The 11,953-nt window shown below is 42.8% G+C and overlaps 1 long non-coding RNA gene across 1 annotated transcript; it reads left to right on the top strand.

Moving 5' to 3' along the window:
* Positions 1-10,494: 10,494 nt before the first annotated feature.
* On the top strand, positions 10,495-11,524 carry LOC123385194. Its single transcript, XR_006597388.1, has 3 exons — positions 10,495-10,584; positions 10,909-11,065; positions 11,467-11,524. It is a non-coding gene; the product is annotated as an uncharacterized LOC123385194 (long non-coding RNA).
* Positions 11,525-11,953: the final 429 nt, after the last annotated feature.

Genomic DNA, 11,953 nt, shown 5'->3' on the forward strand with positions numbered 1-11,953 from the left:
AAGTTGACATGTTCAGCATGTTCATCTTCTCTCTTGTTGAGTCTTTGAGAAGATGTAGAGATGGCCTTACAGGCTTTGCAATGCAAGGGTGCTGCTGGCTAAGGACACTGTTAAGATGCCTCAAGTTTCTCAGGACATACATATGTTGGGCTCTGTCATTTTCCATTACTGAGCTGGGCTGAAGGTGTCTCTTTTGGAGAAGGAGAGAGTCTTTTCATAGAAAAGCAGGCATATCGGTTGTGTAGACATGCCTTGTTCAGAGTCCATGTTCCTGGCTCTGTGAGAGATGAGGCACACTCCCCTCAGGGGCTTCAAGTGTCCTAATGAGGAGAGAGTAACATGCATTAAATGACACGGAGCTTCTGAGCTACAATAGTGGGAGCTCCACTAATGGGTTCTCAAGTACAAGAAACAGAGACAGGAATCTCATGAGAATGAATTAGAGGAAGAGCTGAGATGGTGCAGAGGGGAGCATGTTGGACTCAGTGAGATGGAGTTGTAGGTCATTTCTGTCAGGGTCCACAACCTGGGCAGGGAGAGTGAGCACAGCGTGAGGTCCACACAGAACTGCTGCATGGGTTCAAGAACAGTTCATGCAGGTATCATATCTGAAATGTCATTGTGGCCAAAGTGCACCTAGTTCATTATCTAAATAAAGACTGTTGTTTCCCTTGGTTTTCTGAATGTTTTGGATCTGTGTGAAAGAATGCCCTGGAGAATTGTAATTTAACTTGGTTCTTATGGGAGGCTTGTCTGCCTAAGTTTGTGTATCTCTGTGAGACTAAATGCGACAAAAATTGTAGATCAGCTGTGTGGCTTGCTTGGCCTTCAGCCTGAGTCAGACTCTTAGCGGGGAATTCACGGTTGACCAGAAAACGCCCCTGCTGAACTCCTGTCACCGCAACCCTGAACCTGCTTTCACCACCCTGCCTGAAGGTTTGCATCTCCAAAACTTACCTCACAATTTCCTTAGGCTTTGTATTTGTTCCTGTTGTCTCAGACCTAATGCCAGCTCTTAGTGCGGAGAGCCTCAACTCAGAGCATCAGCTTTATGATCTGAGAAGCATGGATAATGTTGATCTCTGAGGTCAGTGCGATGAAGAGGTGGTTAAGCACATAAGAAATTTGTAAAATATATGGGATGACAGGGCACTCACCCTTCTCATCGTGGAAATGAATGTATCTGCACACAGAAGATCATCAACAGATGTTCATTCAATTTCATGAAACTAAGTGTATAATGCCTGAGGCTGAGAGATTGGCAATTCCTGTTTCACAAGATACAACAAAGACCCCTGTGTGTTTTCTATTAAAATTCAGGTGATACTTTACAAAGAAGGAAAAGATAAATAAGAGAATATGGACGTTTATGGAGATGAAGATAATCCTCTTCCATTACAGGGAGACACACAAATGCAGCCACACAAATATGTGCTCATCCAAGGCCACAGATGTATTGTAGAAGAAAAAAAGCATAGAGGAGAACAGAAGATCCCTTTGCAATAACTCAAAATCACTTTGACATAGAGGCAATCAGTTTGAAATTTGAAGAGGACACTGAACAATTACAAAGGAGCTGTGGTTGAGACAGATTTCAGAAGATGGCAGCGTAGGAGGACGCTGGGCTCACCGTGTCCTATTGACCACTTAGATTCCACCCACACCTGCCTAAATAACCCAGAAAACTGCCAGAAGACTAGCATAACCGACTCTCCAGAGCCAAGTATAGACGAGGGGCCCACGGAAGAGGGTAGGAAGGGTGGAGAGGCGGTGCCTACGACACGGACTGGCAGGAGGTAGCCGGGGCGGTGGAGGAGCAGCCCGCCTGCCAAGGCAGAGCCCCTGAATCTGGCTTGCAAAAGCAGAAGGGCCAGACAGGGTGTGTTCTGACAGCCAGTGGGACTTAACATCTGGAATGTTACAAGTCAACATTTCTACTCCGAGACTGGGAGGGCTAGAGGACAACGGGAGGGAGAGTTGTTGAGCCCCAGAGGACAGAGCTCAGCTTGGCGGGGAACAAAGGCACTTGCCAGCACCATCTCCCTCGCCCATCCCCCAGCCAATATCCCAAAGGGAACCAGTTCCCAGCATGGAGCTTGCTTGCAATGCACAAACACCCAACATGGTGCCTCTGCGCATCCATCCCTCCAATGGGTCTGCCTCCCTCCCGGTGCCTCAGTGCCCCTCCCGAAGTGGACCACTGAAGGCAAAGCAAGCTGAGTCTGCCCCTCCTGCCCCTGTGCACCTTGCAGATCCACCCCGGCTAATACGCCAGATCCCATCAGAGCAGCACCAAAAGATTGGCAGTGTGCAAGTAACCCAGACAGGGGCCACACCACTCCACAGTGAGTCCTGCCCCTGGGAGAGGGGAAGATAAGGCACACACCAGTCTGACTGTGGCCCCAGTGGTGGGCTGGGGGCAGACATCAGGTCTGACTGCGGCCCCGCCAACCAACACAAGTCACTACAGACAGCACACAGGAAGAGCCCTGCAGTTCCGCGCCACTCCAGGCAATATCCAAAATGATGCAACAGAAGAATTCTCCTCAAAAGAAACTCCAGGAAGTAGCGACAGCTAACGAATTGATCAAAAAGGATTTAAGCAATGTAACGGAAAATGAATTTAAAATAATAGTCATAAAATCAATCGCTGGGCTTGAAAAAAGTATAGAGAACAACAGAGAATCCATTGTTACAGAGATCAAGGGACTAAGAAACAGTCAGGAGGAGCTAAAAAATGCTATAAATGAGATGCAAAATAAAATAGAGGTGACCACAGCTCAGATTGAAGAGACAGAGGAGAGGATAGGTGAATTAGAAGACAAAATTATGGAAAAAGAGGAAGCTGAGAAAAAGAGAGATAAAAAATCCAGGAGTATGAGGGAAGAATTAGAGAATGAAGTGACACAATTAAACGTAATAACATACACATAATTGGGATTCCAGAGGTGGAAGGGACAGGGAAAGGTGCTGAAGGTGTACTTGAAGAAATCATAGCTGAGAGGTTCCCTGAACTAGGGAAGGAAAAAGGCATTGAAATCCAATAGGCACAGAGAACTCCCTTCAGACGTACCTTGAATTGATATTCTGCATGACATATCATCGTCAAACTGGCAAAATACTAGGATAAAGAGAAAATTCTCAAAGCAGCTAGGGATAAACATGCTCTAAAATATAAAGGGAGACCGATAAGATTAGTGACAGATTTATCTACTGAAACTTGGCAGGCCAGAAAGGAATGGCAGAAAATCTTCAATGTGATGAACAGAAAAAATATGCAGCCAAGAGTCCTTTATCCAGAAAGTCTGTCATTTAATATAGAAGGAGAGATAAAGGTCTTCCCAAACAAACAAAAACTGAAGGAATTCATCACTAGTAAACCAGCCCTACAAGAGATCCTAAGGGGGATCCTGTGAGACAAGGTACCAGAGACATCACTACAGGCATGAAACCTACAAACATCATGATGACTCTAAACCCATATCTTTCTATCATAACACTGAATGTAAGTGGACTAAATGCTCCAACCAAAAGACATAGGGTATCAGAATGAATAAAAAAACAAGACCCATCTATTTCCTGCCTACAAGAGACTCATTTTAGACCTGAGGACACCTTCAGATTGAAAGTGAGGGGATGGAAAACTATCTACCATGCTACTGGAAGTCAAAAGAAAGCTGGAGTAGCCATACCTATATCAGACAAAATAGACTTTAAATTAAAGGTGGTACCAAGAGATGAAGAAGGGGATTATATAATAATTACAGGGTCTATCCATCAGGAAGAACTAACAATTTAAATGTCTACGCACCAAATACGGGATCCCCCAAATGGATAAAGCAGTCAGTCACAAACATAAGCAACTTTATTGATAAGAATGTGGTAATTGCAGGGGACTTTAATACCCCACTTACAACAATGGGTAGATCATCTAGACACAGGATCAATAAAGCAACAAAGCCCCTGAATGATACATCAAAACATGGACTTGACAGATACATTTAGAACTGTGCATCCCAAAGCAACAGAATATACTTTCTTTTCGAGTGCACATGGAACCTTCTCCAAGATAGATCACATACTGGGTCACAAAACAGCTCTTCATAAGTATACAAGAATTGAGATCATACCATGCATACTTTCAGACCACAATGCTATGAAGCTTGAAATCCACCACAGGAAAAGTCTGGAAAACCTCTAAAAGCATGGAGGTTAAAGAACACCCTACTAAAGAATGAATGGGTCAAGCAGCCAATTAGAGAAGAAATTAAGAAATATATGGAAACAAATGAAAATGAAAATACAACAATCCAAATGCTTTGGGACGCAGCGAAGGCAGTCCTGAGAGGAAAATACATTGCAATCCAGGCCTATCTCAAGAAACAAGAAAAATCCCAAATACAAAATCTCACAGCACACCTAAAGGAAATAGAAGCAGAACAGCAAAGTCATCCCAAACCCAGCAGAAAAAGAGAAATAATGAAGGACAGAGCAGAAATACACAATATAGAATCTAAAAAAAAAAAAAAACTGTAGAGCAGATCAATGAAACGAAGAGTTGGTTTTTTGAGGAAATAAGCAAAATTGATAAGCCTCTAGCCAGGCTCCTCAAAAAGAAAAGGGAGAGGACCCAAATAGATAAAATCATGAATGAAAATGGAATTATTACAACCAACTCCTCAGAAATACAAGCAATTATCAGGGAATACTATGAAAAGTTATATGCCAACAAACTGGACAACCTGGAAGAAATGGACAAATTCCTAAACACCCATACACTCCCAAAACTCAAACAGGAAGAAATCGAAAGCTTGAACAGACCCATAACCACTGAAGAAATTGAATCGGTTATCAAAAATCTAACAATTAAGAGTCCAGGACCAGATGGCTTCCCAGGGGAATTCCACCAGACATTTAAAGCAGAAATAATACCTATCCTTCTCAAGCTATTCCAAAAAATAGAAAGGGAAGGAAAACTTCCAGACTCATTCTATGAAGCCAGTATTACTTTGATTCCTAAACCAGAGACCCAGTAAAACAAAGAGAACTACAGGCCAATATCCCTGATGAATATGGATGCAAAAATTCTCAGTGAGATACTAGCAAATCGAATTCAACAACATATAAGAAGAATCATACACCATGATCAAGTGGGATTCATTCCTGGGATGCAGTGCTGGTTCAACATTCATAAATCAATCAATGTGATACATCACATTAATAAAACAAATATGAGAACCATATGATCCTGTCAATCAATGCAGAAAAAAGCATTTGACAAAATTCAACATGCTTTCTTAATAAAAACCCCCAAGAAAGTCGGGATAGAAGGAACATACTTGAACATCATAAAAGCCATATATGAAAAGCCCACAGTTAATATCATCCTCAATGGGGAAAAACTGAGAGCATTCTCCCTGCGATCAAGAACACGACAGGGATGTCCACTCTCACCGCTGTTGTTTAACATAGTGTTGGAAGTTCTAGCAACAGCAATCAGACAACAAAAGGAAAATCAAAGGCATCAAAATTGCCAAAGATGAAGTTAAGCTTTCACTTTTTGCAGATGACATGATATTATACATGGAAAACCCGATAGACTCCACCAAAAGTGTGCTAGAACTGATACATGAATTCAGCAAAGTCGCAGGATACAAAATCAATGTAAAGAAATGAGTTGCATTCTTATACACTCATAATTAAGCAACAGAAAGACAAATAAAGAAACTGATTCCATTCACAATTGCACCAAGAAGCATAAAATGCCTAGGAATAAACCTAACCAAAGATGTAAAAGATCTGTATGCTGAAAACTATAGAAAGCTTATGAAGGTAATTGAAGAAGATATAAAGAAATGGAAAAACATTCCATGCTCATGGATTGGAAGAATAAATATTGTTAAAACGTCAATACTACCCAAAGCTATCTACACATTCAATGCAATCCCAATCAAAATTGCACTAGCATTCTTCTCGAAACTAGAACAAGCAATCCTAAAATTTGTATGGAACTACAAAAGACCCCGAAGAGGCAAAGTAATTTTGAAGAAGAAGACCAAAGCAGGAGGCATCACAATCCCAGACTTTAGCCTCTACTACAAAGCTGTGATCATCAAGACAGCATGGTATTGGCCCAAAAACAGACACATAGACCAATGGAATAGAATAGAAACCCCAGAACTAGACCCACAAAAGTATGGCAACTCATCTTTGACAAAGCAGGAAAGAACATCCAATGGAAAAAAGACAGTCTCTTTAACAAATGGTGCTGGGAGAACTGGACAGCAACATGCAGAAGATTGACACTAGACCACTTTCTCACACCATTCACAAAAACAAACTCAAAATGGATAAAGGACCTGAATGTGAGACAGGAAACCATCAAAACCCTAGGGGAGAAAACAGGAAAAGACCTCGCTAACCCCAGCCGTAGTAATTTCTTACTTGACACATCCCCAAAGGCAAGGGAATTAAAAGCAAAAATGAACTATTGGGACCTCATGAAGATAAAAAGCTTCTGCACAGCAAAGGAAGCAATCAACAAAACTAAATTGCAACCAACGGAATGGGAAAAGATATTTGCAAGTGACATATCGGACAAAGGGCTAGTATCCAAAATCTATAAAGAGCTCATCAAACTCCACACCCAAAAAACAAATAATCCAGTGAAGAAATGGGCAGAAAACATGAATAGACACTTCTCTAAAGAAGACTTCTGAATGGCCAACAGGCACATGAAAATAAGCTCAACGTTGCTCCTCATCAGGGAAATACAAATCAAAACCACACGCAGATATCACCTCACACCAGTCAGAGTGGCTAAAATGAACAAATCAGGAGACTATAGATGCTGGAGAGGATGTGGAGAAAGGGGAACCTTCTTGCACTGTTGGTGGGAATGCAAATTGGTGCAGCCGCTCTGGAATACAGTGTGCAGGTTCCTCAAAAAATTAAAAATAGACCTACCCTATGACCCAGCAATAGCACTGCTAGGAATTTACCCAAGGGATACAGGAGTGCTGATGCACAGGGGCCCTTGTACCCCAATGTTTATAACAGCACTCTCAACAATAGCCAAATTGTGGAAAGAGTCTAAATGTCCATCAATTGATGAATGGATAAAGAAATTGTGGTTTATATACACAATGGAATACTACGTGAAAATGGGAAAGAATGAAATATGGCCCTTTGTAGCAACGTGGATGGAAGTGGAGAGTGTTATGTTAAGGGAAATAAGTCATTCAGAGAGTGACAGATACCATATGTTTTCACTCTTATGTGGATTATGAGAAACTTAAAAGATGTCTATAGGGGAAGGGAAGAAAAAAAAAAGATTAGAGAGGGAGAGTGCCAAAGCATAAGAGACTTTTAAAAACTGAGAACAAACTGAGGGTTGATGGGGGGTGGGATGGAAGGGAGGGTGGGTGATGGGTGTTGAGGAGAGCACCTTCTGGGATGAGTACTGGGTGTTGTATGGAAACCAATTTGACAATAAAATTAGTATCAAATAAAATAAAAAGTCAAAAGTCAAAAAAGTCAGCTAAACAAATAAAGAACTAAAAAAATTGCACAAGTGAAAAAAAAACCCAGCTGTGTTTATTATATATTTAGAAACGGTGTCTAATCTGCCCCTTGGTCTGAATGTTTTCCCCATCCACCCCATCCCCTCCACGTTGTCCTTCCTAATGTCCCCTAATACACTTGTCACAGTTGTGTTTCTGTGTCAGCATTTGCCTCCAGGAAAATTGACACTCATTCCCCATCAAGTGTACTCTTTGGGGTTCCTGTATATGCAGTTAACCAACTGGTAGAATGTATAGTATTAGTGGAAGAGACAGATCATTTTGGGGGGTTGTATTGCCTGGAGGGGACCAATAGTTCCATCTGAGGATTTGGATACATCCTTTAGGGAGCTCTGGTGATGGTTGTTAATCTATAGATTGATGTTCATGAGTACATGCCACACGTGCTAGTTGATGGGGTTTGTGCTGATGAGCAGGGCAGGTATCTGTCTCCAGGAAAGGCTCTATTCTGATGGTGAGGAATGGATTCAGGAGACCAGTAAGGAGGCCCTGCATTAATTCAGCTCTTGTGCCCTTGTGCACCTAACCAGCTGCCCCCATTAGCACCAATCCAGGTGGCCTCCAATGGAGCAAATGGAATGATTTTTGTGGCGAGTCACATGATGTCCCAAAAAGTTCCCCCTGTTGCCATATTGAGGCATGGGGAGGGCAGAGGTCAATGGTCTGTGGTAGGTTCTTTTGACACCACCCAGGAGAGTTGGGTATAAGCATATGGCTCCTTGTACTTTGGCGAATCCAAACTAATTTGCCCCCAGGGACCCTGAACACTGCGAGCCCCTTTTTCCTCCCAGCTTAGGGAAGCAGCCAGCCCTCCAGAAGCTTTTGGGTCATGACTCAGCCACCAAGGATAAATTTCTGGCTGTCCACATGCTGCCAGCATTGCTTTAGCAAATGTCAATATGGGCAGCTGCTGTATGGGGGATTCTCCTCCATTTTGATCAGGGCCTGGGACAAAACATGACAGGAGAGAGGGAGATTTAGGAGTGCCCTGTGCTCCTGGACAGGGCTGCATGCACAGAGCCGATAGCCTGAAGCCTGGGGAGAGGTGGAGAAAGAGACAGGTAAGGAGAGAGAAACTGGATGAGTGATAGGGGAATTGGGCAAGACCTAGAGAGTGAAAGTAAGAAACAGAGAGATACGTGGTTAGAGAGAAACAGAGACAAAGAGGAAGTACAAGGAGAAAAGTAGAGACCTGGTCCAGGTATGTGGAAAGGGCGAGATAGGCCAGGGGAGAGGGGATGTATGAAGTGGCTCTGAGTGCTGGGGCAGAAAGGGCTGGTATCATGGGCATCATAGTTTCATGACTCTAAGACTCCAATATCCCAGGGGCCAAGCTCTGCAGAGGCCTCTGCAATTGAAAAAATGTGTATCCCTCATTTCTCCTGGAATTGTGGGGCTCAGCGTTATGTTTTGTCATGGAGAAGGGTGTCTTCAGGGAGAGTGTGCTGCTCTTTGGCAGTTAAACTCCAGAGCCCGCCCTGTGGGGAGGTGTCCGGGTTCATCTCCCTCACTGCCCCAGGCCCTGTTGGATTTCCCCCTCCCCACCACCAGCTGGCATTCCTCATGTTCTGAACCCAAGCATCAGGCATTGTGTTGTCCCCAGGTTCTGCAGTCTGGACCTGGCAGAGTTGGACTGCTGATATTGATAAAAAAATATTTGACAATAAGGTCCATATTCTCCCTCTGGAACTAGCGGTGTGAATGAAAATCGTATGTTGCTATCCTCCTGTCCACAGCCAATCTGAGGATTCCAGAAGAAAGGTGAACCCTTTAAAACACCATAGTCTTCTCTTACATCAAATTCAAAGACATTTTCTTGTCCCAGCTTTCTGTTAATTTTGAAGATATGGCAATTACTAATTGAAGGCATAATGGTCCTGTAGGAAACTGACCTACATGACTGATGGATTGGAAATATTAGCCACGGATACATGCCGTAAATTCTTAACAGATGTGTAGTTCCCTGTAAGGTGCATTCTGACCTTGTCACATATGTGTCATCAAAGATATTATTAGTGACTTTTCAGATAAGCTCTCCACATCAAGATAGTCATGTTAGAGAATCTGGAATAAATGGAATTTCACAGATTCTAAATTAGGAATGATTTTTCATTTTTAATGTTTCTTTTTTCCTTTTTTGAGAGAGCCCGAGCTGGGAATGAGAGAGAGGGTGGGAGATACCGAATCTGAGGCAGGCTCCAGGCTCTGAGCTCTCACGACAGAGCCTGACGCAGTGCTCAAACTCATGGGCTGCAAGATCATGACCTGAGTGGAAGTCAGATGCTTAATCAAGTAAGCCACCCAAGCGCCGCAAGAATGATAGTTTATTGGCAAAGAGAGAGAAATTAAAGATAACGTAAAGGATGTCGACTTTTAATTGAAATATTTTTCACACATTTGTTGTATTAGTTTTAGTCATACATTGTAGTCATTCCATATGTCTATAAATTATGTTATATTTAAGCACAAGTGTAGCTATCATGTGAAAGCATGCAACAGTATTATTACAGGATTGACTCTATTCCATTGGCTGTCCCTTGTATCCCTAGGACTCATTCATTCCATAGCTGGAAGCCTGTATATCTCTCTTCAAGGTGTCCATTCCTTATCTAACCTAAACACTTAGGTGGTAAACACAATTACCTTTTGTTCAGCATGTTTAAATTGGCGGTCTATTTTTCTGGGACCATTGCTTAAAACATTACAAATGTGTCATTACGTTAATAAATTCGGTTTCATGCTTCACTCACAAGAAAGGAGAAGGAAAAGAATTCTTTGTGTCCTAGGCCCTGTCACTAAGACCTTTTCCAGTGTAGAAAACAGGCTTAGTTGCCCAGAGCACATTTGGTCCCTCAGCTGAGCGACCAGGGTCTTCAACATTGCAGGAATTCCCATGGTGGCCAGCAGAGGACGCACCATCTGCTTTTCTGACCAGGGCACCTCAGAGCAGGAAGGGCTTCTGTTGCTCCCAGAGGAGGCAGGGCCTGTGCTGCTGCCTCAGGTGGGAGAGCAGAGCGGCATTTACAATGCTTTCTGCCACCCACCCCAGAGGAGACCTTGGGAGTTTTGCAGCAAGTTGGCTTCTCCTGAGTCGCCAGAGAGAAGTTGTCTTGTTGTACTGAGTGCTGAGGAGGGGACGCTGGGTGGCTTCCCTGGGCAAGCTGGTTGCTAAGCTGCACAGGCACTTGCATTTTTTGGGCTGTTCCCGTGTTTCATTCCTCCCCTTCCTGGACAGTATTTTAACAAGACGTATTTTACTAAAGGACTCTTGGATTGCGGGGTCTCATGACATCACCTCATAGATGCAGTGGATGGTTTGTTCCAGATTCAGGTTTGTTTCCGGGAAGAAACCCTGACAGAAGTTCAGAAGAACGGGAGCTGCATTCTGTTAGGACGTGAATACATGAAATGCTCATCTCACGACCTCCTAGAAGAATGAGCTAGGACCCACTTCCCGAGTCCTGCTGGAACCAGAGACCGAGGTAAGGTTATAAACTGTCCCCCCACATCATACATGCTTTAAAATATTTAATGGTTATTTTTCCAAACTAGTGAAGTGATTGAATGCTACAGAAAACCTGGTAGGTAGGTATCATTAACCTTATGTTATCTATTAATTTAAATTCGGGTGGGGTAAAGACACAAATATTAGTTTCAGGTGTCCAATATAGAGCAACCCTTCCACACGTCACCCGGTGCTCATCCCAGGTGCACTTCCTAATCCCCAGCAGCTGTTTCACCCATTCCCCACCTCACTGTGGAACCCCTCAGTTTTTTTCCTAGTAAACAGTCTCTTTGTTTGTCACTGTGTCCTCCCCCCCATTTGTTTTGTTTTATTGCCATGTGTTAGTGAAATCATCTGGTATTTTTCTTTCTTTGACAGGCTTATTTCACCCAGCATAACATTCTCTCGCTCCATCCACTTCGTCACAAATGACAAGATTTCATGTTTTTACAGGTAAATAATATTACATTCCATTTACTACATCTCAATGTATTCATCAGTTGATGGATGCTTGGGCAGGTTCTGTAATTTGGTTGTTGTATAAAATGCTGCTTTAAACATCAGGGTGCATGTATCCCTTTGAAGAATTATTTTTGTATTCTTTCTGTAAATACCTCGTAGTGAAATTTCTGGATCAAAACGTAGTTCTATTTCCAGGTTTTTTTCTTTTGACAAATCTCCATGATGTTTTCCAGAGTGGCTGCACCAGTTTGCATTCCTACCCACAGTGCAAGAGTGTTTCTCTTTCCCCACATCCTTGGCAACACCTGCTGTTTAATTCTTCATTGATTTTAGTCATTCTGACAGATGTGATGTGTTATCTCATTGTACTTTTGAATTGTATTTTCCTGAAGATCAGCATTGT

The sequence above is a fragment of the Felis catus genome, chromosome B1, assembly GCF_018350175.1.
Source record: "Felis catus isolate Fca126 chromosome B1, F.catus_Fca126_mat1.0, whole genome shotgun sequence".
Lineage (NCBI taxonomy): Eukaryota > Metazoa > Chordata > Mammalia > Carnivora > Felidae > Felis > Felis catus.